This window comes from Ceratosolen solmsi, unplaced genomic scaffold (assembly GCF_000503995.2).
Source record: "Ceratosolen solmsi marchali unplaced genomic scaffold, CerSol_1.0 scaffold29, whole genome shotgun sequence".
Lineage (NCBI taxonomy): Eukaryota > Metazoa > Arthropoda > Insecta > Hymenoptera > Agaonidae > Ceratosolen > Ceratosolen solmsi.
Genome location: NW_011948417.1, coordinates 27,992 through 46,102, shown reverse-complemented (window position 1 = coordinate 46,102; position 18,111 = coordinate 27,992). Strand labels below are relative to the sequence as shown.

Below are 18,111 nucleotides of genomic sequence, written 5' to 3'. Positions count from 1 at the left end.
AACCAATGACGTTCCACGGAATTCGTGACCAAATGCGACGCGAGTCCAAGTGCGTAAAAACTATCGTGCGCACATTTAAGGACTTTCTACCTCGCGATCGATAAGACTCGTCACTGTCGCTTTTAATCATCCTCGGCTCGACTGATGTACGTATGTCGCCCATGTCCAATGGTTAATGATGATCGCAGCACTAAAGTGAAGTGGTCAACAGCTTAGCTAAAACATTCAACTAATTGTTGCAAATTAAGTCGGCGTGGCGGAGAAGCCGAGTCAACGAGAGTCGAGAAGGGAATAAAAAGGTCGAGCGTCTCGAGCTATCGTATAAAGGAAACGGTGGAGATTTTGGTATATGGGGCGGTGAGGGCGGGGGAGGGGGCAGGCAGAGGCGGCTCCCGTTGCATACACAACCTGATAAACTTTAACAGCGTGGCGCTGTTGTGGCTTCGCGGGAGTTCCAAGACGTAGCGCACGCGGACAATGAAGTTGCCCGGGGCGCCGTCTCCTCCTCCTCCTCCCATCCCGCCCCCCCCCCTTTTTTTTCACCCCCTCGCCATATTCTCATCCTCGTCCTTCATCTCCACCTTCTCGAGGCTCGGGCACGTGGGTACATGGATACGCTTGCCCCGGTCCTTCAGCGGTTTCGCGTAGATGACGTGTTTCGAGCGCCGTCTCGTACTCACGGATGCGAGCCGAACTTTTAATTACCCGTTATATCGATGGCTTTTGCACCTCGGCTTTCTACCACGAGACATTCCTCGAGACAAATAAATCCCCCTCGGTCTCTTGCAACGACTGCAGACGTAATTACACTCGCGGCCTTTTCCTCCGACGATTGGTGCCGTGCGCCTCGCTTTTTTGTTCCGCGAACTCGATTATTTTGCCGCGAACGCCGTAGAACGCTCCGTGGCTTAATTTAATTAGTATCTACGACATGTACACGTTTTCATTGGCTTTATCAGCGAAAGGATTATAGTCGAATTGATTGTTTAGCTTACGTGGGCGAGACCTCGAGACCTTGAAAAGCAAATAATATCTTAGGACATAAAGTATTTTGAGTTATAATAACATTCCTATCCCGGCTTTTATATTATTTGCCAAATTCATATTTTTACCCAGCTAACTTCGCTCTATTATTCCATGTTTTAATTTAGGTTTTTCTTTTTTAAGTAATAATAATAAGCATTGTTTTGGCTCGACTGTTTTCTTGCGACTGACAGCCCGGGTAATTGAATTTATTACTAAATGCTCTTTTCTTTTATGACCAATGTACGTTAAAAATATTTGCTCTCTCTCTCTCTCTCTCTCTCTCTCTCTCTATATATATATATATATATATATATATATATATTCTTTTATTATGACGATGATGATAATTACTACAATACTAATAATACTAACAACAATACTAACAACAACAACAACAACAACAACAACAACAATAATAATAATAATAATAATAATAATAATAATAATATTTTTTTCATGAAAATATTTTTTTCTTTTAAACTTGCAACATTCGCTTGCTGAGCGAATAAATCGCTCGTAGGAATTATTGTCGATTGTAATACCGCACAGCCTCTCAGCTTATTAAACATGAAAATATCAAAATTAGGATAAATCTAGTCTTCCTCTTATATATTCATGTACTCAAATATAATAAGCTATTTTTTATAGAAACATATTAGGAAAGACGTTAAGGCTATTATTCATAACTTCATTTCACGGCGTAACTTTATTTTATTCATTTTCCTACTGTGCGTCCTATTATTGTCTCACAAAGCCTTGAATTTGAAAAAATACGTAGAAAAATATACATACCGAACGTTATAGAAGTTACAAATTATTTGTAAACATCTTAAAAAAATTTCTACTTATATGGAAACGAAAATAAATATGAAATAATTTATAATATTTTATTTGAATTTGTCAGGCTTCGCTTGGGATTCCTTAACAATTAACGCAATCGTCTTATTAATAAAAATGAATAAGATTTATGAGAAACAAAACTTTCATTTTCTTTTCTCTTTTATTTATTTATTTGTTTGTTTTTTTTTTCTAAAGATTTGTTCGAAAATTTCTATTATTACTCAAAAGTACTAGTGCGTAAGTGTGTGACGAGTGAGCCGAACAGCCAACGCCAGGTCGTATTGTAACGAGAGCGGCTGTCAGCCTGCAATTTAATAATTAATACCGAATAAATGTTAATGATTTTAACGATTAACAGCCGTCGCCGAGGACAAAACTAAAGTACAAAATAGAGAAAACAAGGTAGAGTGGGGTGGGGTGGGGTGGAGTGGAGTGGGGAGGGGAGGGGTGAAGCAAAGACGCGCAGTAATAAGGGAAGAGTCGAAGGCGAGACCGGGAGCGGAAGGCGGCAACGTCGGCAACACGAGCAAAGCCTAAGAAACGCGGCGTCGCCCCATTTATTCCTGGCGGCGCTGAAAATAATCTCCAGCGACGATATAAACGACCTGGCTGGCGAACAAATGGGCCCGGCCGAGTGTAAAACAAACAAAAAAGATACTGCAAAAAGAAGAAAAAAAGAAAAAAAAAAAATCTCCCCGCTAGCAGAGCGTGGTTTCGATCCACGGACCTCTGGGTTATGGGCCCAGCACGCTTCCACTGCGCCACTCTGCTTCGTCGGTGGAATTGTCTTGTTCGCGCAGCTCATTGTGCACGGAAACGGTGAGGGGAGCTCGTGCCAACAGCCAATCGATGATTTTGAGCGCCGACACAAGCACGTTGACAGCTGCCGCTAGTCTAGCCGCCAAGTGTACTTTATCGTAATCCGGGCGCGCGAAGGAGCGGCTGCGCCTCTTCGTCGAGCCTCGGCCGCGCGGTTGCGATATTATCGATTCCCGGCGGCTCGCGAATGGTCAACCTGGCCGTTTATTATATTAAACTCGGTCTATGCGAGGGCCATTGCGCAATCGGTGTGCAACAGAACTATTCGAGCCCGATTAAGGGCTTGTGCATTAAGGTGGGAGTGGCGAATTGGTGATTGTGGGGACGTGGGCATTGGCGGCGCGGAGAAGGGTGGGGGGGGGGGGATAGTCGTCGATCGTAGAGCCTATACGTAAATGCGGATACTTCTGCCGAATTGTTTAACAAATATTTCCGCGCAACGGGGCTGCAACTATGTGTTCCTTGCAGACTTAAGGTAATGGAGTTTTCACCCCTGTCATCCGCGCCAACTTTAAACTTCCTTCGCCTCCTCCTCCGTTCCCCGTCCACCCCCAACGACGACTACTCGCCGCCATACGGCCACCCACGTTAAACTACACCTCGTTCCTTTAGTCCCCGTAGTGTTGCCATTGTTAGAGTTCCCGTACTATATATCAGAGTTTATGAGACGTAGAGGAGACGTCAAATTAGTCGTAAATCTACGCGGAAGATTACTCGAGTAAGATGACCGAGCAGCGTCGTCACTTCCAATAAGCCAAACAAGAGCATTAGAAGCAATGGGAAGACGACGGCAGTATGACAACGATGCGACGACGATGAAATTATAAATAATCCTTGCTTCGGCAGAATTTCAAACTTCATCTTCCTTACAAATACTTTATTCTATCGATTATATTATGCGTGTAGGAAAATACTACACCCTCGTACAATTCGCCCTCTAATGCCGATAATGCTGATTTATCTCGAATAATCAACAGACATGGACCTATTTGTTAAATGTAGGTAAAGAGCTTTCCAAGACTTTCTTACAAACTCCTCAATAAATGACAATAAGTGAAATTTGAACGATAAATGTCATAATCGTTCCATCTAAAATCTCACCGAATACCCTAACAAATTTATTACGAATTTTCTCGTGTAAACGTGCACGAACTAAACAAATATCCTTTATAAAAATAATAGGTAAGCAACTGTCTAACCAAAAATTTACATTTTACTCTTTTAATATAGATATGCATGCAATATACAATAATATGTTTTCAAATTATCATTTAGCAACTGAACTTGAACACTCGCTATTGTATTTAGTGAGATAATATATATATATATATATATATATATATATATTTTTTTTTGTACGCGCGTGTATACACATATATGAAATATGAAATTTCATAAACGTGATTTTTGTATTAATTAATTAGTTTATATTAATCTGAGATATAATTTATACACGGTAATATGAAATTTAACAGATGAAAGATATTTCAAAGTTCTCGGTTTATAAAGTCTTGAATATCTCACGACATTGTATTTGAAATTGAGGTTTCGATAATTCGTTGTAAAAACTTGCTACTATTAACAATAATAGAACAAAGTATATCAACATGTGAGATAAACACGTACTTTCTTTAATATTTACAACTTCTAGAATGTAAGCAAGAAAACTTAATAGAATACAAGCTGAGATAGTGGAAATAACAATCGCGATTGCGACTTAACTACAGCGTCTCTATTCAGGTAACTCGATTGTTGATATATAAATAAATAACTTGAACATTGATAAAGGCTAAATGTGTACGTACGTAAATGTAAATATCAAACGTGTGAAAAGTAAGTTTCAAAATTTCAAGAAATTATAATGCTTCGAGCCATTCGTGCAATTAGCTTTACGTTTACGTGCAAATTCTTTACAAATATTTATTAAAATCTCAAATCCCTTTGTAATAAAAATGTACTAAAAAAAAAAAACTTTGCTCATTTTAGATATAAACTTTTAGCAATATCAATCGATAAGTTTTAAAAATAATCGAGATAAAAATTGATACAATTTTGTTATATTTTATAGAAAATATAGAATATTCGAATGAAATGGGGATATTTCATTAGATAAGAAAGGAATACATAACTTTTGTATGGCGAGATGAAACCACTCGCAAGTACCTCCTTTTGCTTTGTTGTTTATCGAGCTGTCTATATATATATATATATATATATATATATATTTATATATACATATACATATACATATAAAAGTCTTCTTGCCGTTAACGCTTACTTCTATAAAAAAAAGTAAAGCTTTTTCCCGGTGTGTGCAGCCATAACAATTTGTTACGCGTCGTTGTTGGGCAATTGCGCGGTTTTTTTTTTCTCCAACAGACGCGACTCTGATACCGACTTTACCACCGCTGTTTTACCATTTACATAGCTGTTTCTCTCTCTCTCTCTCTCTCTCTCTCTCTCTCTCTCTTTATCTCTCTCTCTCTCATTATCTCTTTATCTCTTTATCTATCTTTATCTCTTTACCTCTTTATCTATCTTTATCTCTTTACCTCTTTATCTATCTATCTATCTATCTATCTCGACGTTTTAAAAGCGAGAATTTTAAAACCGATCGGTCGAGCCGAGAAAGCTCGCCTATAATTACACGGTATTATACGCCATGCCAAAACCCACTTTAGCAACCTTCTTTCAATTGAGATTGTTAAGATACCGACAGCTTTATCCAATTCAAATTCAACGCCTCCGTTAGAGAATTTTAAACGCCCCTGCTCCTCGTCTCACATTTACTCGGCATATTTTTCTTTTTAAAAGGCCTACAATCCTCTACCATTGCGTTTGCATTTAACGTTCTTACTTATTACTCTTCAACTTTACCTTTACTATTTTATTTTTTTATTTTTTTTTTTTTACTACTCGAATTATCCATGTTATTTGTACGTGTTTGTCTTATTCGTCGCCTATTTTTCTTCAACATAATTATCATCTAAAAACTTCTATGATCGTTTTTACACTTTTCACTTGCTCTTTGGCATTTTTCGATAAATGGATCAATATTTTTTCTACTTATAAGTCTCACCGCTTATGATTTTATTCGTTCACTTTATTAGGCACGTGCAATCCTATCTCTCATCCTAATTATATTTGACCATTGAATTCTAAAGTAATCATAAATTTTCTCAAAATATAATTCTAATACGCTAACATAGTTTATTCGCGTCTTTATCCATAAACGTCTGTTGAAAATTCCATCCACATACGCATTTTTCTTAATCCTCTGTGTAAAAGAATATTTATCTATCCTTGTAACATGATTGACAAGATCAGAATAATTTACCATACGCTCGAAAATAAAGAGCTGAACTCTCAAATGGACGAAAATAGCTCTGCTCTATTAAGATACAAAAAGAAAAACAAAACAAAAAAAAAACAATAAAAAAGAAAATAACACAAAAAAAAAAACAAAACAAAAACAATGAGAAAATTAATAAAATTCTCCGTGTATCATAAAATGCGCGAAAACAATGCTTCGCGCGTAAAAATAAATGAACTTTAAAAGCGATGAAAAGTGCAATTTAATCGAGCTACGAATGCGTATGTAAGAGGAGTGACTTTGCATTTTCGTTTTTTTTTCGAAAGTGAAGATAAATACCGAGAGGAAGGGAATATCAGGACAGGACTCGTCGTCGGCAAATATCGAATGGATCGCCTTATTATTATTAGTAATCTCCACTCCATCCCAATTCGTCAGCGATCAGAAGTGAGAATAAATTGATGAGGAGCTTCGACAGGCGCTATTGAATGGCAATGGCGATTGGATTTAAAAACGAGTCGCTCGACTTGGCTTTTCCATGAAATTCGTATCGCGACATATTCGGCGACACGCGAATGAGAGTCACAGGGCCAGCGAGGATCTTGAGATGCGACAAAGCCAAAGGTTTCAATTCACACGGCCGAGAAGCTGCTTCCAGCTGCCTTGTAACTCCTTCTCAAATACTCCGCTAATTTTACAAGAATATTAATCCCCGCTCGATGATTTTTATTAGGGGGGACTGGGATTTATAACGGGCTCCCGTCCATCTCCTTAAACCCCATCGACACCCTTATTTCTAAAGATAACTACTCTATAACATCCATTGTTCTTCAAAAATTTTAAGGCCATCTTCGACTTTCCTCATAAAATCCAATTTTTGGACGTTGGATCTGTAATGTGCAATGTGTAATGTGACCGTTTTAATCAACATATCCGGGAGGTTAGCTTTGGCGAGAGATCAGCTTTCAATTAGCCATCCGAAGGACAACTTCAATTACTCAGTTACTTATTACTCATTATCGGCTTAACTGCTTTACAATAATAAAGCCGGATTTTCACAACAAACATTATTTCCAATACAAAGCTTAAATCGATGGCTAATTACTTCCGTGGCATGAGACGCTCTCCGCTGCGAAATTACCTTGTCGCAATCGAGATAATTATGCCCATCGTATTTACCGTATCACATAAATATTTGAACATGTCGAAGGGATGAGATTTTCCAACCAATGAAGATGCGGGATTAAGCCGAGACGTGCCTTTTATTCGCTATCGCTGCCAACTCACCGCGAATTAACTCGAGAAACTGCAATAACGATGTCTTGCTTTACCGAGCCAACTTTTTTCTACAGAAATTTACAGAGAACATCGGAGAATGAAGTTTTTTCATTACACGCGTTCCCATGGCCTCACGTTCTTTATTGCGCCGAGTTAATAATCCGACCTTCCGAAACTAAGTTTCCCTTTAACTATCCTCGCAGAAGAAGAAGACGAGGAAATTTTATTTCTAGCGCGCGGCACATTGTGAATAACATTCCCGTCAAATTTACAATGGACCTCTCCCCTTCATCCATCCTCTCGTTAACCCGTCCTCTTAACGTTGTCCAAACAACCATACGCTTCACCTACGAAATTCAAAGTACCCAAGGATAGGTTAACACGCGCCCGATCACGACCAACATATATACCTACGACTACGGGGATGGATGACAAAACCATCGGCTATAAGTAAGTGCGCTGAGTCGAATGGGCAAGAGGCGTCGCGCCGTCGAAACAACCAAGACTCTTCAATCGAGCACGATTCATAAAATTAACTTCCCACTTCCTAATACTGCCCTTAGTCTTGTCCCCACCCCGCTGCTCAATGCCCCTAAAAGATTATACAAGACCGTGTAGCAAAAGGAGAATTCGCCGCGAAGAAGCTTCTCGGGCACTTGGCAATTGACGACGATGAACTCGAAAGCTGCGCTCCGGCCCGCAACGACGGCACCTCGCAGACCGAACTCGAGTCTCGCACATGTGCGCACCCCAGTAACTATAGAAACACTCCACCGAACGGGAAGCAGCCAAAATGACCAAAATGACGACTGCACGCGTGTAAACCCTACACCCTATCTACCTACTCCCCCTACCCCCGTACCCATCCCTCCCACTCGCACTCACACTCCCATTCGCCATTCGCCGTCGTCAGATAAGAGCAGTCGTCGGTTTTCACGAGTGGCGTTACCAGGGGCGACATCCGCCGAGCTTGCGGCCAAAGCCACCCACGCTACCTGGATACCGCGGGCTCTCCTCGTCCTCGCAAGGATCCAAAGCTCCAAATTTTCATGCTTACTAATTGTCCCGATGATGCTGTGAGTGCGACGGGCAAGAAGATGGGCCAGCGAGCTGTACGACACATTCCTTTGGCAAAATCGCGCTGCACCCAGTGCTCTTGAAAGCTTTGGAAGCTCGTTACAGATGTTCTAGAGCTTCATTGCCCCTAAATGATGTCGTTGACACTTATTTTTGTCGTTTTTATTATGTATTAATAGGGCAATTTTCATAATATAACGTATAGGCTTATTTATTTTATGGAAAGTCATAGGGATCATCCGATAGAGTCGAGAAACGCCCGACGAGTCCGTTCCTTCCACTTACGAGAGAAACGCACAACGCGTATACGATCGGCCAAACTCCGAATGCCTCGACACCAGTGCCTCGAATCTTTATTCGCTGTTATGAATAAAAATAAGAAAATTTTTTAGCCAAGACTTTAACGCGATTCATATCGCATTGCCACTATTCACAGTTTATGCCTGCGAAATTGAATAACGAGGCCATAATATACGCGCTCTTTCTATATCAATAATTTAAATACGGCGCGGAAATTCATATCTCGATTGATTTATAAATAACGATAAATTAAAATCGTTAAGAAAAATAACACCGCGAATAGGTGAGGCAAGATGTAGTAGACAATGAGGAGTTATAGGAGCGAGTTCTGGGGCAGGAGTGAAGAAGGATGGTTGCATCTGTTACTGAAGCTTTGCATGTCTTTGAAGATACGAAATACGATGATTAATGTAGAGAAAGCCAAGGTCTGTTGAATATTGATTAGATTCATGATTACGTAGTCATTTACTTAATACAATACTTATTCACCTCGTGCCCAATGAATGATTGTGCTGCTAACTGTACTGATACGCTCATTTATTCATACGGAAATATTATATTAATACCTTAGCAGAGTAGATTTTTAAAGTATTCCCTTGGGCGATAATAAATAAATGTGCGTCCCCCCTCCTCCTCCCCTCTCTCTCTCTCTCTCTCTCTCTCCCGTCCACCTCCCTCTCTCTATGTATGCGCGCGGGCGGGCGCGAGTATGCGTGTTTGTGTGTGTGCCGCGTATACATACGGCTCGCCATTGGTATTTTTTTTTTTTTTTTTTTTTTTTTTTTTTTTTTTTTTTTTTCCGTTATGTTTTCTATAATTAATATATAACAACGTGGCGTAATATAATAACGTATAAAAGAAATATGTTACCAAAAAAATCATTTACTCCATATTTCCTCGTAAATGAATAATGGACGAAACGTAATTGCCGATCTTACAAGTGTCATCGGCTTGGCAATAGTAATCATTAACATAATTTATGTCAAAATGAACGAATTACATCTAGTGAATTCGAAAGTTGGTCAGACAGCGAACGAGGACGCCGGAGGTTAAACTGCATTTGCGGCTGATAGTACGATTAATATCGCTCGCACCTCTTCCCGTAAAACTCGATCGCTTGCACTTCCGGGAGTGCGGGAGGTGCGCGTCCCCTATCTCGTATGATCCGGATGGCTTATCGAGGCCGGCACCGACTCCATGTCCTCTCCACGTGCGCCGCCCACTACCACAACTTCCAACTCTATCCACCCTCCCCCGGATTATTTACGAGGGCGGCGGTGGCGGTGGCGGTGGCAGCGGCGACACACGTTTACCGGAGCCCCGTGAGATGGACCGGATGCTACGCCACTGTAGTGACCTCACGCGCCACCTGCCCTCGATTTTACCCGCGGCATCGCCCTCGAAACAATTCGTGAACGGGCCCCTCCTGGCTTTATTAATCATTTACGCTGGGGCGCTTTTGCCGGGCGCGAGGCGAAGGCGCAAAAAGCGGGCGTAACCGGTTGCTGGGCATATGTGCGTCCGGGCGTCTCGTGTTCGCGTGTTCCGGAGCTCGGCATTATGGGATCCGAGCCGCGCCTCAACTTCATCAACTCGACTGCCGCGAATTACCGATATTGCGAATGCCGGGCTTTTCGCAATTGGTGGCAATTCTTCTTTGGCGATATCGGGGATATTTCCAAACTGCGTTTGCTCAATTGCAAATCTCTATCCTTCGCCCTCGGAGTGTTGCTACTAGCGACACTTACAGCTTTGTACACATACTCCAACCCCCATGGCACTATGTACGCTATCACGCGAGCTCACAATCTTTCTCTCTCTCTCTCTCTCTCTCTCTCTCTTTCTCTCTTTCTCCCTTCCACAAAAGGCAACAAACATCCGTTTAGAAACACAGCGTTACCACTACGTATTTCTCCACCTAGCGCACTTACATTTTTGTCATAAATACATCGGTAATCCAACTATGAAATTTTCATCGATCAATCGTCGTTTATTAATTAACAAATTCATACGCATTCGATATGTCCTGATTATATCGTTTGCTCGTACGCTTGCGATTTAATAAGGATACTTTCGCAGCTTTTACCGCTCCTAAACAATCGAATAAATATTGATTGATAAAATTTGCTAATAAATATTCAACTTTTCACATTTCTTATCTGCACTTTTATCCGTCATCTAATCATCAGTCCAATTCGATTAATAAAGTCATTGTCATTACGTGAATTTTCAAAGAAAATTGCAACGTTGCATCGTCCATATTCGCGAAAAAATTTATTTACCAAGTATCAGTGTTCCATTGATTTTTCAAACCATGCGAAAGCTTATAAACAAAATTGATAAATAAATAAATAACAATGGAAAATTGACTTTTAGTAACAATCATGCAATGTATATATATATATATATATATATATACATAACGAAATATTTCAAGTAAATATGAACTTTAAATACCAAAACTATATAAAAATTAAGGCAATTTTTTTATTTAATTAAAAGAGAAAATCCTCGTTTAATATTAACATTATATTACGATAGAACATCGGTCATTAAATACTTTAACAACAGTTGTATTAAATGCTAAAAGTTCTTTTTATTCTATTTACATCTTCCAATAAAATAAAATATAAGACTTATATATCACACGTAAATATGAAATTATATGACGATTAATTAATAAATTAATATACTAAATCCTATTAACGCTTATCTTACATTGACTTGTAACTATGGGAACAATATTAATGAAAAAAGCTATTGTATATTCTGTATTTGCGCATGTAATAATTAATCGATAAATCTTTACTTTTATTAAATTTAAATTTGAGCTATAAGTTTAACGTTCTAGCCATTCCAATTAAATTGCACATAAACTTCACACACAACGACTCTCATAACTACGACTCTATGGCTTTAAGGAAACGCGAAGTCTATCGATACGGTGTTAGTAAACAAAAATGAATGTTTTGCGAGTAATTGAATGTTGTAAACTTACGATCGTCTTTCGTTCCCTATCGATGTACAAGTGACAAATGATAAACGCATTAAGCTGTCAATTTGAAAAGGGTGACGATTTAAAAGGAAAATTCAGTGGCGCAGGACAACCGCAAAAGCGCCATATGCCGGCGGAAGGCGTACGCGCGTTCCTCGAACTTTTATCTCCCCCCCCCATCCCCCGCTACCATTTTATGAGCTTTTAATACATACGAGGAGAGTACACATGCACGCCCGAGAGCGAACTATGTCGCGAGAGTTTATTGAGAAATTTTGGATTTTACGATGCTAGCGAGAGAGAGTGAGAGAGAGAGATATATATATAGGGGGGGGGGGCGCCGGGTAAAAGAGAATGAAGGAGAAAGCGAGGGAAGCGGTGATAATAAGAGAAAGAGGGAACTTCGGAGCTACGACCAGAAACAGGATTAACCACTCAAGTCTCCGAGTCCTCGAATTTTCTCATCTCTCTCTCTCTCTCTCTCTCTCTCTCTCTCTCTCTCTATTCCTCTGTCAACCTTTGACTTTTAATGCCATTGTGTTTGGATTAGTATCCATATGTTTATCAAGTTTTCCGATGAATATGAAAATTTTACTGTACCTAGTCGAATCGCCGCTAGTACACTCACATTGATATTTATCATTTATCCATCCTCGTAGTTTAATGTTCGACGCACAGGCGGGTTCCTACAAGGAAGCTTATACTTTTATTTTCTCGAGTTTACTATCGTTCGAATTTATCATTCATTCTTTAAAAAGACTCGCTGATAAGAAAAACAGAAAGAAAAAACAGAAAAACAATCTTCGGTCGATCAAAAATTGTTATAATACATGAACATTATGCTATTATATATCCTAATTTTACTTTTTCATACACATAAACTATAAATATAAATGTATATGAGAGAACTTTATTATAAAAACATGGAAAAGTACTTTAAAGTTATGCCGCGAGACTTTATTACAGTATTTTAAAATAAAAATAGTATGTTATACAAGTGTATAATCGTTTGTGACTTGAACGTTACTGCTGATAATAAATAGAAGCTTCACTGTAATTTCAATTTGATGGAAATGTTTTTTGAATTTAGAAACATGTAATGCTTGCTATTTATTAAGGAATGTTTGTTTGCCTTAATTTCTTATTAAAAGATGAAGAGAACTAGGCGAAATTCTTATTCTTCAATATTCATCATCCAATACGCCCAATAAAATTCCAAATACAATCTTAAAAACTTCCACGATACATGACTATTGCCAGGTATGACTCCCCCGTCAACTCGTGTATTTAGTATTTTTAAAAGACGGTTAAACTAATATCATCTCATAATAATAATATGCTTGATTATTGAGAAAAATTTGAATGCAATATTTTTATGCAAATAAAATATACGCGAGATATAGATTATATCCTTGCAAGGAGAAAAATTATCGTTTGAACAGTCAGGTAGTTACAATAATTTTGGCATATTGATCGCTGACTGCATTTCTTATTTAGGGATTCATATTTATAGATTAATTAGCTATTATTATTTGGATATATGCAAATCATTGTTACATGATCGCCAAAACCAAATCAATGCGGTGATTTTTGGATTTTTATAGGGGCAAGTTTAAATTAACAATGAATAAATCTATATCTGAATAAATCAAAACAGGCAGATTTACACCTTAATTTCGCTATTATTTCCTTGACTTTTAACATCAACTTCGTGCGTGATTTATGCCAAATTCGATTTTGCGCATAATGAAAGCTGTTAATCTCGCAAAGTTTTCCATAGGCAATCGGTGAAAGGATGAAAGTTTGGTGGCCAAAGTGCAGCGATTGCATCGTTAGCCAAGTGGTAATTACCAAGCTGCTCGCATCTGCAATTGCGAAATATTACATTACTCCGGAATTATAAAATCATTGCAATGGGCCAATGAGCTCAATCACCGAGGACTCGTGACCCGAACAATTTTTCGAATTACGCAAGCCATTGAATCGTGATATTTTTGTAAAATTTTTAATATGCTTGCATAACTTTGTTGCAAGCAATGTGATGGAAGGATTATAGATAATTGATTCCCTTAAAATAGTCATAAATACATTTAATCGCCCGGAAAATATGTACAAATTATAATCACGAGGTCATTAATAAAATAATAATCCACATTTAACGAAGCACTAAACACTTATATGATGAGACTTTCTCCATCTCATTTTACGATGGGATATCAGTAAGAATCTTCCGTCGTTGAGATTTTAAGTTTCAATATACCGACTGTAATTATATACTTGGAACATGTTTGAACTTGAAAAGGGTTACGCAAGCGAGCTGGTTTATGAAATGCAGTCATCCTTAAAATGTCGGTGGCGTGAGGTGATGCGGGAAGGGGGATGGCGATGGGTGGGGAGGGGCAGGGGGGAGGAGTGTGCATTGCCGTTGAGGCGAATATTGGATTTCTCGGCTTTTGTCGATAGAATCGTAGCGCCTCCTTTAAGTCTCTTTTCGACCTTTTCTTCCTATTATTCATGCTCCTCTCATTCCTTTTTCATCTTTTTGCTCAAAAAATAAATACACTACAAGCACGTGGATGTTGTTAATCATTCGGTAGAACTCGGTAAGTGTAGCAACAATTTATTAACTGATTTTATTTAGCTGCGGTTGACGGTTTTTTCCGTAACTTCGACACATCTTCTCTTTTTTCCTTCTCCTTAAAAGAGCATAATTTTTTTTTTCTACGTGTGTCAGCATGATAAATACTTACCATCTACAGATGTACCATCTTTTATTTTGCTCCTTAACAATGTACGAATGCTTGGTTATGCATCGCAAGTCCATTGTTCTTTCCCCCATCTTTCCCCCATCTTTCCATTCTTCCTTAAAGAAAACTATTTAAAGAATTTTTTTTTTCAAATCTTTTGTACTTCCCGTTAAAATTTATTATATGTAAATTTATATATTTAATAATTTATTTGTATATTAATAGGCAAATAATCAATAAACGTATAAATTATATATATATATATATATATATTCATATAAATTTTTTTTTCTTATAAAGAGTTTATTGTTAATATAAAATAATCTGAAGAATGTTTTAAAAAAGATTGCCGTTGTTTTTTGATTTCAATACAATTTAATATTTGGATAGTTTTATGTTAAGGAAATGGACAGAAAGGAAATAAAGCCATTGTGTTCTACATTATATATTACCGAGATTTTTAATTATTATTCATTTGTCTTCAACGCTATGTGCGCCCAATCGTCGAATATTGATTAAAATATTTATTTATATTTTTTACATATTAAATAAGAATATAGCAATAAAGGAAAATGACAGTGGCTACATACGCAATGATATTACATTATTTTGGGAATTGTAAATATATTATCTCTTAAAAATATATTCCTATTCATCGAAATGAATAATTGAATTTGCAATTATTACAATGTACAGGATAGCATTTTCTGAATTTTAAATTAAAATTTATTGACAATTTTATGGCAATACTTTTTCAGCATTGTTTGTTTAATCAACAGATATTAAATCAGTTTTATAATTAGAAATATTTCATTAGAAATATTTGAAACTAACGAACACGGAATTTAACTAAACAAAATATAAGAATCCTTTTAATATGATAAAATAACTACGCTCACGTACACTCTTATATGACAATTAAAAACGAAATTAACTTTATTCCCATCCGTCGTTGTATTGATTTTATAGTTGAGCAATAGTATTATTTTATTATCAATTAAAGTCGTGTGAATTAAAGCCGTAAAATTTTGGAAGATAAAGCAACTTTAAAAACAACTGGAATATTTAAAAGATAAGATCCGCGAGTTATCGAGCGAATTATACATAGAAATCTCAGCTATCCAATTAGCGTTTATCAATCCATAAAAATGGAACACCTACTTCCTTATACGCGTCCCATATTTCCCTGGACTTTTCCAACTTCGTTCCCGGCCGTAGTCCTTCGTTCTTCCAGACTCATAAATCGCCATATTCCCCCCCCCCTCTCTCTCTCTCTCTCTCTCTCTCTCTCTCTCTCTGACATAATAAGATCTTTTTCCGAATTTCTTTTCGGCAGCTGATCGGCTGACTCTGCCGAACTTGTGCTCGTACGTGCAATCGTATGCGACGATTTGCGGACACTTTTTTGACTAAAAAAAGTGCACTCCACTTTTATTAAACGCCTTTGGCCCGAATCTTACGTTACAAAGGATGAAAAACGGGAAAGAAACGCTATTCCGTATGCCCCTCTTGCATTTTAATCCTTTAAGGAGCAGGAGAAAGTATCCGCTGCAATTGCCTTTTCCATTGTTCTCATTGTCTTTTTCTACATTTTCCGCCCTCTTCTATTACCGGATTACCGTGCGTGTGATTTTTATAGATGCTATTGACTATGTACCCGTAAATGGTGATTTTTTTTTTTTTTTTTTTTTTTTTCAAATAGTTCGTAACATTATATATTTAGACAGTGATTTGGTAAATTTATCATGAATTGCCGTCAATTTAAATTACTTTAGCCTATACATCTACGCTGGAAACTTTGTCTTCGAGTTAAGTTATTATATAAATTACTTTTTCATTATGTGTAGTAGATTTTATTGTTTAATAATATGGAACTATATTAGGTAGGTACTGAAAATAATTTAATATTGTTATAAGATTATGGAATAAACAGTTAAATAACCGTCAAAATATTATGTTAGAAAGATGTTAGAAAATTGATTGAATTGTTAATTCAAGGAAAAATAATAGAATATTCGTTAAACATAATTGATGATAAAATTCAATGTTGTCATCATTTATATTAAAAAAAAAGTTCAGAACATCGAATATTAATGTATAAAATACTTGTACGGGTTATACATTTTCCAAATCGGAATTTGCAATTTCTTACGTATTCTTATAGTACTCTTTAATATTTCTTCGTTACAAAGATTCTCAATTACAAAGGTATTAATACATATTAAGCATATGTACAGATAAATAAAAAAACAAGATAAAATCTAAATTTATGACTAAAAGTGTAAAACTAACTTGACACGAGCACGTTAGTGTAAAATATCTCAAGCCAGCAAGTGAAAAATCATCGATTTACTTGCTTTATGTAAAATATTTTATTCTGCTTTCTCCTCGCATTTTCGTCGTAACTTTTTCTTTTGTCACAGTATTGACGCTTTCCGATGGTGTTATATGGCGACCCCTCATTACTCTACATTAACCATCAAAACAACGCGATCTTTTCAATATGGATTTAGTGCTGTTTTATGCAAAGCAGAATGATTGCCAACGATTTTGATAAGTTTTTTTTTGTCTTTTAGCCGAGGGATGAATTCTGGTTTTTAAAGAATAATACCAAACGACACGATCTTAAATTTCCTCGTTTTTCTCTCCCTTCTCGTCTTCACGGATAAGTATAGCTCACCGGTTTAAGGGTATATTGGGTTTCATTGCATTCGCTTGGATCCGATAAAAGTACTTCTTAGTAATGTCTTGGAAGAAAAATGTTATTTGTCGTCTTAAATATCATTTTAAAGTATAAACTTCTTCGTTACCACATGCACATTTGATTTACAATTTTGAAATACTTAGAGCCTAGGATATAAATTCAATTTACCTCTCTCTCTCTCTCTCTCTCTCTCTCTCTCTCTCTCTTTTACGCTTCTTATCGAAGGAGCACGTACAACTAACTGTCAGTCGTATTATCAATAGGCGAGCAAACGACCTTCAATTATCTTTACGATGCTTCAAAGAAGATTAATCGAACTTTTAGAAAAATTAATTAATTTTTTAGACAATGAAAGTACGATTACGATAAGGACAGAAGTCAGAGCTTTCAGTGTGTAATGTAGGAATAATCCGAGATTACGAAAATCTTTAGCAGGAGTAACAAAAGTTCGGACAAATTTTTCTACAAAAGTATGTAAGTAGCCTAAGTGGATGGAATGTTGAGTGTGTTTGAGTAAAAATCTTCGTCAGTCTAATGTCTCTAGAAATCGAGGATTTTGAATTTCGGATTCACGAGCGAATACAAAACTTCTATACGCAATTTTCTATTCTCACTTTTCGTTTAAGCATGACTTTCGGAAATACAGACTGAGATTAGATTTCGCTGCCGCATTAAAGCATCCCAGTTCCCAAAATAATATTAAACGTCTTCAAGATCGAAGTCCATAGTACAAAAATTTTGTTAAATTAAGTAAAAACGAGACTCTGCTGGCCTTAAACAATATATCGGCAAACAATCGAACGAGAAGTCGGAGACGCGAACGATCCTCCTCCCACTATCCCTCGCTTCCTCTATTCAATCTAAAAGCCGCCGGCGATCCGATTTCCCTCCACATACATTCGCAAGTACATCGCGCTCAAATTTGTCACGCCCCTCAACGCGAAGAAGCTCGTCGTAGCTTCGGCTCCTTAATTGCACGCGACAAACGGGCGGATTTTTTCAGACTCTTCCC

General features: G+C 37.4%; 1 non-coding gene across 1 annotated transcript; it reads right to left on the bottom strand.

Moving 5' to 3' along the window:
* Positions 1-2,565: 2,565 nt before the first annotated feature.
* TRNAM-CAU (transfer RNA methionine (anticodon CAU)) lies at positions 2,566-2,637 on the bottom strand. The gene has a single exon. It is a non-coding gene; the product is annotated as a tRNA-Met (tRNA).
* Between the last annotated feature and the right edge of the window lie 15,474 nt (positions 2,638-18,111).